We start from the raw sequence: 12913 nt of genomic DNA on the forward strand, positions 1-12913 counted from the left end.
TTTGTTCAACAAAACAACTTAATGGATTTTGAGGGTGGGAACTATACATAGAAAGGGCCACAGCCTTGGACAGTTGCAGGGGGACCATTCCTATTGTGGCCTCTGCAATTGCCATCCCCTTGAGTACCATTCAGGTTGTATTCTTTGTGAATGGTACCGCTTGGAATTGTGCAGCCGGGATGATTCTGACTATAAACACAGGCCTGAAGTCTGGCCTGACAGGAGGATTGAGAGCTAAATCCTTCTACATAATAAAGTAAGAGGGGAAAAAAAAAAAAAAAGAGGAATTGTAAGTCTTCACCTAATGGGCAGAGGAAGGAGGATGAAGAGGTGCCTGTAATGGGAAGAAGACAAGGGTTTGGAGAAAACATCTCTAGGATGAGGACAGGACAGCAATTTGGCAACAACCTGGAGCCCATGAACCTGGTGAGGTATTCCCTGTAATTTGCAAAAGCGACGCATAAAATCATCTGTGATCTCCTTTAACTTCCAGGAGACACGGACAAATGAAGTCAAACAACCTTTTCATTGGCATCAAGTATAGCCTTCGCATCTCTCATGCATGAATTAGGAGACAGGCAGGAAAGATGCAATGCTCAGGCTCACATAGCAACTCTTGGCTAAACATACAGTCCTACAATAACTTTCCTTTTTATTGTTTTTCTTCAAAAAGCTCAAAGTGCTTACACTTTTATTTCCTCATTTGTTCTAACATTCTGGTATGGGAGGGGCAGATTTATGACATTATTTATAGATGGAGAAATTGAAAGAGATTAAATCTCTCACTCAATTTTGCACAGTTGGGGTGGTGGAGTCCACACTGAAATTTGGTTCTCTAAGCTCCTGCCATGAAGTGGAAAGATCATGAGTTTTGGAATTAGAGGGATCTTTGTTTGAACAATCCTGATCTCTGCCCCTTAATAAGAATGAGGCCCTAAGTCAATTACTTCATCTAAGTCTCACTTTTTCTTTCCTGTATAATTAAGACCATAAAACTTCATAGCAGCGTAGTAAAGATTAATTTAGAAAATGCATGTAAAGCCCTGGTACACAATAGTTCTCAAATAATATTAGTTCTGCCCCCAACCCACTGTTATCTGGTTAAATTTCAGTACAAATTTAAAGCAATAAAAAAAGAATTCCACATTAATACTAATTTTTTTTCTAGCCCCATCTCCCACTAAGAGCAAAGTGAATAAAAATGCTTCAGTATGTCATTTAATTCAATAGGAATAACTTTTGCTTCTGTAGAATTATTCCTCTTGGGGGCAATTAGAAAAAGGAGGAATATGTGGAAGACAAGAAAATAGAGTACAATAGTTCTAAACCTTGAGAATGTACCACAATCACCTGGAAGGGCTGCTAAAACACAGATTTCTGGGTCCCACTCCAGAGTTTCTGATGCACAGGGTCTGGAGTGGGGCCTAACAACTTGCATCTGTAACAGATTCACAGATGACGGTGATGCTGGTAGCCCTGAGAGTAGACCTCAGAGAACCACTAGCATGGTTAAACATAATTCTGGGGGTGGAGCCCAGCAATCAAGACCTCCAGGTGATCGTGATGCACTCTCAAGTTTGAGAACCACTAGCAGAGTGGTGAAAAGCATCTGAGGAGACAGACCCACATTGAGATCCTGACTGCACCATTTACTGGTTAGATGACTATGTTCAATGACAACCCTCTAGCACTTCTGTGTCTCTCAGGAAGTCTGAGAATGTCTGTGATTCAGGATTCCTCTAACTTTTCCTCTAAGCTCTTGGTAAAAAGAGAAGTTAGTGGGTTTTGCCAACCCAGGCTCTGTTTTTTCTTCCTTCCCACTGCAAGGCATGAAAGGCTGCTTAAATTTGGGTATTAGGAAAGTATTTACAAACACTTCTGTAATCACAAAAATAAAATAAACAAGACAGCACTGTAAATAAAGCCAACAGCAAAGGCATTGTTTGCATCTTAAATTCATAGTAATGGGCTGTAAACCATTGCCATTTCCCTTGCCTTTTCAAGTAGAAAAATTTTTAAATCTTCCTTCCCCATAGATGCTTGTAAATTTGTTTTGCAGAGAGCATGCATGCTAAGTCTTTATTTCCCCTGTATCTGGCCTGAGATACAGAATCTGCCTCAGATGTTTGATGCCTTCCTGATTTTGTGACTGAGCAATGCCCTCTTTCTTTTTCCCCCCCTCCTTTCTCTGCCTGGCAACTGACTGTGGGTCCTACTGTCTTGGCTCACAGTGTCACAAGTATTTAGGCTGGCCACAGGACGTTCTTTGGCTCACCTATCTTCGTTTTTCCTGTTGCAAAAACCTCTACGGTTCTTTTATTTCCTTAATTAACGTTTTCTGTTGCCTATTGCTAATCTGCTGTTTTCCAAATTACTCCCTGTCAGAGTGACTCCACTGGAAGAGAATTTTTTCCTACCGATGATGAGATATGAGAATCGTACTTTTATCCAGTCCTATGTTGATACTAGGTATACTGAAATGTTTATCATAAATTTTCACTTTGAAGTCCTAAAATTCAGAGATGATTATATATGTATATATACACAGAGACATACACATATCAGATATTATAAATGAGGAAACTGAGGCTTTGTTAGAGAGGTCAAGCAACTTGCCCAGGGTGAAAAAGTTAAAGTAACAGGACCCAGGCAATACGTATGGAATATAGAAACATAATTTGGTCCCTGCACTTAAATAATTTAAAAATCTTATTAGGGGTAGATGAGATTTTTGCACAGAACACAAGTTAAATCAAGAGCTAACGTTTGTAGTAGAGTTTTTTGCACCTTTGACCGGTTTCCTCTTCTGCAAGGTGTTCTTAATAGCACCTATCCCAAGGGGCTTGGAGGTTCATTAACTGAGTTAAGCACTTGAAAGACTTAAGAGGGTACCTACAAGGTTGTAAGCCTTCAATAAAAGTTAACTATTATTATTTTCAAAGGAGGCAGATTGGAATAAATACTGGAGAGAGAGGCCGAGTATATGCGGTGTCCCCGTGTCATCTGAATTCTCCGAGCCTCGGTTTCCTCCTACGTAAAGTTAGGTGGCTGGAACGAACAACCTGAAAAGCAGCAGTAGCCTGGGGAACCAAGGAACCAAGGGGCAGAAAGGGTTCTCCAGGCGTCCGGGGGGAGGATTTGCTGGCACCAGATGAAAAAGACCCCGCCCCGCCCGGGAGGCCCTGGCAGCTCCAGCCCCCGAGCAGTTCCGGTGCCAAAACCCTTCCCTCTCCCGCTCCCCCGGAAGTGCTTTTCCAAGGTTCGGCCGGAGAGAGGCCTTGTAGGCACAGCAGCTGAGGCTCGATTGCCTCGGAGTAGGGGCTCCTTCCCAGTTTGGAACCCGGGGACCTGCACCCTGCCGACCCGTGCCCCGACCCCTCCCAACGCCCGGGCCGACGGTGAGTGGCATGGGGAACAGCCTGGGACGGCCGTGGGCTGTGTCGGGGTTGGCGCTCTCGGGCCCCCGCTGCCCGCTAAGGGCTCCGGGCTCCGAGCTCCGGGCTCCTGGCTGTGGGCTGGGCTGTCGGGGTTCCAGGAAGCTGGTTGTCGACCGCTGCAGTCTTTGCTGAACTCGCCGGACGGGAGGGAGCGGGCAGCGGGGCTGTGGGGTGGGCGGGGCGGAGCCGGGGTGAGGGTTCCCCGAGCTGTTGTTGCTGTTGGGACTGGAGAGTGGGGATGGGCTGGGCCGTGGTCCATCGGATCCCCTCTTGTCTGCTGCCTCAAATCTTCGCGCTGCCTCCCAGATTTGGGTTCTGTGCCCGACCTGGGTGGGGCTGGGAACCTGGATGCCAGACTCAATCGTGCGATCCAGTTCCCGACTATTTTGTCCTCTGGGTCTGCCTTCGGGCTCCGTAATTATCCCGGGTCCCAGAGGTGTTATCTCCTCAGTCCCAGGGTGGGTTGGTGCGTGAGTAGATGCCCGGGATCTTTTGCAAAGCTTTTCATCCAACGAGCCTAGGGGTTGCCCGGAATCGATTTCGACTGCGCTTGGGACCGGTTCTGGATAGGTCTGTGGCACCAGCGTGCCTCCCATAACCTTTAGTGACTGGAAAGCTTGCTTAGGCTATTGTTAAAGTCACTTAAAACAAACAACTTGAAAATCGGTTCAGATCAGTTTCCTTATTTTCTTGCAGACGTAAAAAATGATGCTTTTCTCTAATCTGTATTCTTAATTCCTGTGGCTATTTGAAGTCACAGTTGTACAGTTGTATGAGTTCATTCTGCGGTTGTTGCACAAATGGATTGCAGAGGGTTGGAGAACTATTATGCCCCCTCTTGCTCGAAGTTTGTATATCTTCATATTTGGAACTGTCATTTTCCTTAACTTCTAAAGAATTGTTTTTGGTAACTTCTGAGGGTCCTTACACTGTTACAGCTGTTGCTGCAATGCAGAATTCACACAGGTGGGCAGAGGTGATTTATTTTACGTGTTTTTTAAAAACTTATGAACTATTTAGTTCGGATAAATTAAGAATTTTCTAAATGAAAAAGCAATGTAAGTATTTTTAACGAACAGATTTAAGGTAATAAAATACTACTGAAAGGTTTGTAGGAAATACAGGTTTTCCACATTTAATAGAATTTTTTCATTTATGATCATAAGGCAGTGCAGTTACTGCAGATTATGACTACCAGCAGATGACCTGTGTTTTTGCAGTGTAAAGTGTGCACAGACCTCCTTTGTGAAGCATGTGACACTTTCCCACTTATTAGGACTTATACTGTAGATATTTGGGTACTTATCTCATTCTCTTCCCCACCACCGACAGGGGAGGTAATATGAATTACGGAAAATAGACTAAAGTGACAAGTTCAGTGAGCTCATCTATGCAAAAGAATATTTATTTCAGGGTTGTTGATTTTCAGGCAAAGGGGGAATGATAATTTTAAGTTCCCAGAAAAGATTGTGGAGGGAAGGTTAGTTGCCTGACATTTCCATTCAGATAGAAACTGTAAATTCTTCACCATTTGAAGTGGTTAAGTGTTTAGAGCATACAGTTGGAATGAGGCAATTGAGAGAACCTGGAAAAGGAGTCAAGTTAGATATGGTTATGGATCTGTAGTGATGGTAGTTGATGTCTTTTGAAGGGACGTATTTCCAGAATTGTAACAGTAGAAAAAGATACTTGGGGAAAACCAGATACCCTTAGGCATTGTAAATTTTATTATGTTCAAGTCAATTCAATAGGTATTGAACATTTGCATTGTAAATTATGTTCTGCTGGTCAGTTCAATAGATATTGAATATTTGCTATGTTAGACAAACATGTGGGAGCAAATAAAGTTACAGCCCTAACAACTAAGATTCGTGTTTTGGAAGTACAGTAATTTTCTACTGTGTCAGAAATCATGAAGAGATGGATTATACTGTTTAAATATATTAAACACTTTTTCTAATTGGAGGGTGGTGGTGTGTGCTTCATAAAAAGCATTAATAGGCTTCATAGGATACAAAGATTAAGTTTTTGGTTTTTAGGAATTTGAAATCTAATGGGATGTAAGATATTTGCATAAAAATTTGCAACTTAAAGAAATATATGTAAATATTTAGATTTGACCTAAAGTTTGGAGTTGTATGAAAGGAAAAGAGGTTCAGTTTTAGCTGGAGTAATTATGGAGCGTGGTGGAGATATAATAATACTTAGCTCTGAAGCTATTTATTCAGCACCAAGTGACCATCAGGCTTTCTGCTAGTTGGGGACTATGTAGCTAGCAGCTAACTGAGTCCTAATTTGAATCCAGATCTGCCTGGTGCCAAAGCCTGTGTGTTTCCACTACATCATGTTATCTCCCAGTAAACCTGAGTTCAACATTGCAGGTAAGACTTTCCTAAGAGAAGAACTTAGGGGTTGGGAATAGGTGGATGAAGAAGGCTTTTCAAATAAAAGGAATGATATGAGTACAAGTGTGGAGGAGGGAACAGTTCATGATGTACTGAGAGAAAAGATAGTGGGCCAGATTACCTAGAATATACGGTTCATTTGGGGGAATAAGAGGTGAGGTTTGAAATATAATTTGGGGCTAGAACATGTTTAAATGCTTTATTTAGGAGTTAAACATTTGGGAGGTAATGAGAAACTACTAAGGTCTAAAAGTGTAGTGTGTAGAACTTTTCGTTGTGTAAAGCTAACTTTCAATATATAGAGTTGACCCTTGAAAAGCAGAATGGAACTGCATGGAGCTGTTTATATGTGGATTATTTTCCCACTAATTATGTGTAATACTCTAAATTTTCTTAATAACATTTTCTTTTTTCTAGCTCACTTTATTGTTAGAATACAGCGTATAATACATACAACATACAAAATATACAGGGCGGGGCAAAAGCAGTTTTATAGTTTGTGTGGAAAATAATACAATAATTAATAAATTAGTACAAGAACAAATTCTATTTCCTGTACTCAAAACTAAACTACTTTTGCCTCACCCTTTATGTTAACCAGCTGTTTATTTTAGTGGTCAACATAGGGGAGTCAAGTTACGTGTGGATTTTTGACTGTTGGGCGGGTTGTTGGTGCCCCTAACCCCCACTTTGCTTAAGGGTGGGCAGCAGTATAAATACTGGGCAAGTGTAATGGCATTGGAATGATTTAGTGGGTGGGTGGAAGGAAGGATTGCTGGGAAAGGTTTGGAGGAAGGTGAAGTTGAAGGCTATATTTATTTTTAAAATTATTTATTTGTTTACTTTTAGAGAGAGGGTAAGGGAGGTGGAAAGAGAGAGAGAGGAACGTCTATGTGGGAGAAAGACATCGATTGGTTGCCTCGCGGGACAGAACGGTAACCTAGTCATGTGCCTTTGACAGGGAATGGAACTGGTGACCTTTTGCTTTGTGGGAAGATGCCCAACCAACTGAGCCACACCCATCAGGGTGAGGTCATATTCATTTTAGTGTGGATGATGGCGATGGTGGTACTATTACTAGAAATATGGGAAAGGGAGTGCATCATATGGTCAGTTTTGAATATGTTGAATATTTTTTTAATATGCTTGCCAAACATTGGAAATGCCCAGAGGCTTTTGGAAATATGGGTTTGTAGTTCTTGAGAGAGGGCTGTGCTAGGCATTTATTAAACATGGGTATAGATGATAATACAAAACATGTACTAGTTAAATCTATATAAGGAGATGAAAGAATCAAGGAAGAGTTTAGAGGGGAAATAAATCTTTTAGATGGCCTCTGTTTAAAACAGGAAAAGACACTAAGTAGATAATTTTATATAGTGGGTAAAGAACTTGGTAATCTGTGTACTGTCCTTCACATTGCAGATTCAGATGGCATAGAAAGAGTTTGATCATTGAGAATCCATTGGGAATAAAAATTTCTTACCATTGCTATCAGGAATACTATGCTATCATTGCCCTGTTTCAGGGAGGGCAAACTATTTCACATTCATTTGGTCTAGACTTTCAGACTTTGGTTACTTAAGAGATGTTTGGTTGTTTCTTTTGGACATTTGCTGGCAAGTGGTATGTGAGGATTTGGAAGCAAATCTCTGATGCAGTATTCTGTTCATTTATATATATGACTTTCAATTTTTGGTTTCCATATCAAGAACTTGAAATATTCAAAGATAATTTATGTGCTTTCTATTTCTAATGGCTGCTAATAGTGCCTTTCATAGAAAATGGTGTTTAATTACATATTTTTCTTCTAATTCTCTTTAATAAGTACTTTTGATTAACATGATATTGTCTCTAGTGTCCTGATTACCTTAGAGGGGATAGAATGATAAGATACTTTTAACCATCATCTGATACATTCTGGATTGGCCAAAAAGTCCATTTGATTTTTTCTGTAAAATAAAAGACGCATTTTTTATTTTCACCAATAACTATTGATTTTGATATTTTGAGTATGCTGGTTGTCTCCTGCTATTTGCTTCTAGTGGGTAGAGGCCAAGGGAGCTGCTAAACATCTTCCAATGCATAGGCAGCCCCACAACAAAGAATTATTTGGCCAAAATGTCCATTGTACCAAGAAACTTCTCAAACCACTTTTGAAACATTCAGTCAGTCACAGCACCTTCTCCATACATTGCATAAATCTTTTCTTGTGTTTCAGTTGCGTTTTTACCTTTCTTGAAATAATAAAGCTTAATATGCCAAAAATGTTGCATATCTTCTTCCATCTTTAATATTAAAATGGCTTCACAAAAACTCACCAATTTTGATAAGTTTTTTTTAAATGCATGCTGATATGACAGCTGTTACAATAAACCTAAAAAATTGTTTCAAATGAAGTTAAACACAACTAAGCACTACTAGAGTCATTGTAGGGAAAAAATGTAACAGACATTTTTGGTCAATCCAATATATAAAATCAGTTTTAATTTGGAAACTATGAATTTATAGAGTTTTGTGTGGTTTTCTGTTTAGATATTTAAGTAGGGGAAACCTGTGTATTAGTGTATAAAAGATTGTAATAGTTTGCAAAATGAGGCTTACAGTTATAACTTTTTGAGGGCAAATTTATTAATTTTAGACTGAGTTACCATGGAAGTGTTTATTTCCTTCTGGAAATTAATACGTTCATTTTGTTTTTCAGGAATATGTTTTTCACTATATCACAGAAACTTGGGACGGTCCTAACTAAGAGTCCTGCGTCAGTGTTGCTGGAGGCAGAGGGTTTTGTGTGTGCTTTGTCTGGGCTGGTTGGCTTAGTGGCAGTGAGCCTGGTATTAATGAGGCAAAGGTCAGGGGCTCCATTAGCTTCATTCTGAATGATGGCTAGGGAGTACACCTCTTACTCCTGCCAGCTGTCTTGGAAATTCCTCGGTTGTCATTGGTCACAAAGGTGACTGGATTAGGGCAGATCTTTATAGCACTGGAAGAATATTAGAGGAAACAATATAATGGTTAGGAACTCTGGCTCTGGAATTATACAGACCTGTGTCAAATTCTTGGTCCATGACCTTCGGAGAGTCCCTAAATTTCTTAAGCCTCTATTTCCTCATTATTGAATAGGTTAATATTTTGTTTGAGCATGTCTTACGGTTGCTTTTTTTTTTTTTTTTTTTTTTTTTTTGCTTTCTTTTTCCAAGTGATCCCCAGATGCTGCTGTGGAGTGGTGTCAGTCCATGACAATGTTTTCACTTGTCTGAAGTGAAATGAGAATGAGTTAGCTTTTCTTAAAGCTAAATCTACTGGCATAAAAATTTTTTTTTCTAAAATTATCTTTTACCGTTTTTCCTGTAAGCTTATTAGTTCTTTTATGAAATAATGATGGTAATTGGTAGTTATTATTTTTAAATGTCCTTGGCAAAATAAAAGTGGCACCTTTGATTTATTATTATGTTTTTAAAGGTTTTGGTTCTGTGAAATCTGATAATCTTGGTTTAAACAGAACCAGGGGTTTGGGGGAGAGTACTTATCCAACATATTCATGCATATTGAAGTTAGGTTTGTGATACAGTCTGCCCTTGTATTACCCTACAGGGATTGTATTGTGATTCTCACCACCATTGAATTTAATTTTGTCAAGTTTTACATTGCTTATAGCACATTTCAAGGGGCAGTTCAGATTGTTTTAAATTGAGTTCAAAGAAGTTTCTCAAAATTACTTGTTTAAGTCTTGTGTTTCTCAACCAGAGTCCCAGGAGGAAGTTGGTGAACTGTGGGGGCTGCCTGAGGGTGCTTGCTGTAAGTCATTACTCTGTTGATTAGCCAACAAGACAAATAACTTGCCTTCGACATAGTGGAATAGTAGGAATTGGCTTTCCTTTTCACCTCTTCTGCAGGAAAGATCCTTGAAGCTACAGCAAGAAAAGCTTTTTTATTTAGCATAGCAAGTAAACCTTGTACAAATATCAGTATTCAAAATGCTTCCTAGAGAAAGAATAGTTCAGCACTTTGCATAATGGGTTATGTAAGTGGAGCCACAGAAGTCCTCCTGGGGACACAAACCAATTATTAGCATAAGTGTTCATTGAAATTGCATTCAGTTGTCTACATGAGAAGCTTATTGACTCCCTGGGTCACTTAAGAGTGTGTGTGGGGTAACTATAAAGGTGCAAACCTTGCCTAAGTGACTGTTAAATTAAGGCTTAACATTTGTTTCCTTTGAGTGTTTTTGGTTAGGTAATTTTAAAAATTGAGAGTGCTATAGAAATATATAGAAATGTATGTTAGAGTCCCTAAAGCAAAATGTTTACGTTAGGTTGAAATAGCTTAGGCCCTCTGTCCTTTAGTTTTCAAGAAAACTGAAGGTTTAATGCTTTAGATATTAAAGGATCATTTTATAGAGTTTTTTTGTATAATGTTTCTCGTAAATAAAAATAATCATATAGAATTCATTTATTTTAACAGTGCTTAAGTTTTTCCTATAAAGTAATGAATGGTATGCTCAGAAGTCTAGAGATACAGTTTTGCTGTAAGTGTTGCCCATAAGGGCTCACTGCCCCATGGGCATAAGCCAATACTATGACACCTGCTTTTGATAAAAGAGAAGCTTACATCGCGAGGTCACCGGCCAAGGAGATTGGGGGCAGGGCTAAAACCTGTCTTCCCCCATCCAGGGTTGGGGGCTTCTCAAAGGGTTCTGTATTCAGGTTCTGGTCATGTCTTAAGTCCTTTGAGTCGGAAAGAGAGGGTGCCAGGGGAGGAGGAGTTAAGGGTTCCACAAGTGTTTCTCATGAGTGGTATTCACAAGTGGTATATCCAAGGTTTAAACTTTGGTTATGGATCTTGTTAGAAGCAGGATAGGACCAGTTTGAGCTGATTCTGCAGTTATATAAGTAGGACATTTCATGATGCCGATAGGGTTTAATTTTAAAAATTCATATGAATTTTGTACTTTGTGATTTTATATGTATGTGAACAGTGCTTTAAAGTACTGTCAACCTAAATTCATACCCCCCAAAAGGGATATGTTCATCCTGTCATTTTTTTGTATTCCTGTGACATGGTTTGTATTCACTTTAGTAGCACTGTGCTTAACTAATCGCTTGACCAAAAAGTTCATTTAACTTTTTCATGTATGATGGCTCTAGTAGGCTTAGTTGTCTTTAACTTCATTCGAAACAATTTTGTTAGGTTGTATTGTGACAGCTGTCATATCAGCATGCATTAAAAAAAAAAAACTTATCAAAATTGCTGAGTTTTTGTGCAGCCATTTTAATATTGAAGATGGAAGAAGATATGCAACATTTTCGGCATATTATGCTTATTACTTCAAGAAGGATAAAAACAGAACTGAAATGCAAGAAAAGAGTTGTGCAGTGTATGGAGAAGGTGCTGTGACTGACTGAACGTTTCAAAAGTGGTTTGAGAAGTTTCTTGGTACTATGGACATTTTGGCCAAATAATTCTTTGCTGTGGGGCTGTCTTATGCATTGGAAGATGTTTAGCAGCTCTCCTGGCCTCTACCCATTAGAAGCCAATAGGAGGAGATAGCTGACATACTCAAAAAGTATCCAAATCAATTAAGTTACTGGTGAAAATGATAAATGTGTCTTTTGTTTTACAGAAAAACTAAATGGACTTTTTGGCCAACCCAGTATTTAATTTTGTCTTGGTAAAAATAATCCTTTGTTATGATGGGTCTGGTGGACCATAGGAGATGGTGAACAGTTCCTGACAATTTCTGTATATTTTTGACAAACAGAAAACTACTACTAAGGAGCAGTAATGACTTTAAAAGGAGATTTAATAAATTTTAAGATGTTCTTTTATATTTAAGATTATTTAATTGTCAATATATTTATAGTGTTATAAAATATAGGAGCACTGTTTAATAGAACTTTCTGCGCTTATGAATATGTTCTATATCTGTGTGATTCAACATAGTGACCTTCATATATATATTAAACACTGAAAATGTGTCTGGTGTTACACAGAGACTAAATTTTAAATATTATTTAATTTTTATTAGTTTAAATGTGAATAGCCACATGTTGCTAATGCCTACTGTATTAGACAGTGTAGTTCTCTAGGGTTAGGAAGACAAGAAGGAGAAAAGAGTTTAGACATCTTCTTGCCACTCCTCAGTTCAGTTAGAGGCAAAAATAAGTTTGTTTAATGAAACAATGTATCTTTTTATTGTTTCAATTTCAAAGACCAAGTTTTGTGAAGTAGTCTAGATTTCTTAGGGAGTGATCACTGATGATTTGATTTTTTCCTTTTGTGTTGATTTTTAAAATTACTTTTATTACAAAAGTGTACAGTATAATACATGTACAGTTTAATTAACTATAAAATGAACTACCATGTACCACTAGTAAGCTTAGAAAATCGAACATTGCCAGGATCTTCGAAGCCCTTTATCCTCCTCACCATTTGTGTTTCATAATTCCCCATTCCCCCTTCCACCAGCCCTGGCAACAACTCTTTTACTTTGTCTCTGTGAATTCAACTATTTTAGGTAACACATATATATAAGTGGGTCACAAAATATTTTCCTTTGTGTCTGACATATTTCACTTAGCATGATGTCTTCAAGGTTTATCTGTGTTGTAGCATGTTCATTGAGTTTTTAAAAATTTCATGTACTACATTTTTTTATTTCTGGAAGTTTCATTTACTTTTAAGACTTTTTGTAGTCTTACTCCTTTTCTTGATCATGTTCTCAAGATTTATTTTTCTTAAAAACCTATTAAATATATGTATTTTACATATTTTTCCACTTATTTATTTGCTTTTATTTATTTATTTTCCCACTAAAATCTTTTGTTTTTCTATTACAGTTGTCCCACGTTTTTCCCCATTGCTTCCCCCCACCCTGCCCACCCCTTTTCCCACAGTCAGTCCACCCAGTTGTCCATGTCCATGGGTCATTTATACATGTTCTTTGACTAGCCCCTTCCCCTTCTTACATCCCTCCTCTCCCTACCCCATCCCCTCTTGTCACCCTTAGTCTGCTCTTTGTTTACATGCCTCTGGTTCAGTTTTGCTTGCTTGTTTGTGTTGTTCATTAGT

At 38.7% G+C, this 12913-nt stretch overlaps 1 protein-coding gene across 1 annotated transcript in view; it reads left to right on the forward strand.

Annotated features, from left to right (window-relative positions):
• The first annotated feature begins 3270 nt into the window (after positions 1 to 3270).
• FRS2 (fibroblast growth factor receptor substrate 2) overlaps positions 3271 to 12913 on the forward strand; it is a 131112-nt gene continuing 121469 nt past the window's right edge. Inside the window, exon 1 of the mRNA XM_090273597.1 lies at positions 3271 to 3398. The gene's annotated coding sequence lies outside the window, so the exon portion shown is untranslated. The remainder of the gene's footprint in view (positions 3399 to 12913) is intronic.

This window comes from Furipterus horrens, unplaced genomic scaffold (genome assembly GCF_987537825.1).
Source record: "Furipterus horrens unplaced genomic scaffold, mFurHor1.1.pri manual_scaffold_4, whole genome shotgun sequence".
In the NCBI taxonomy this organism is placed as follows: Eukaryota; Metazoa; Chordata; class Mammalia; order Chiroptera; family Furipteridae; genus Furipterus; species Furipterus horrens.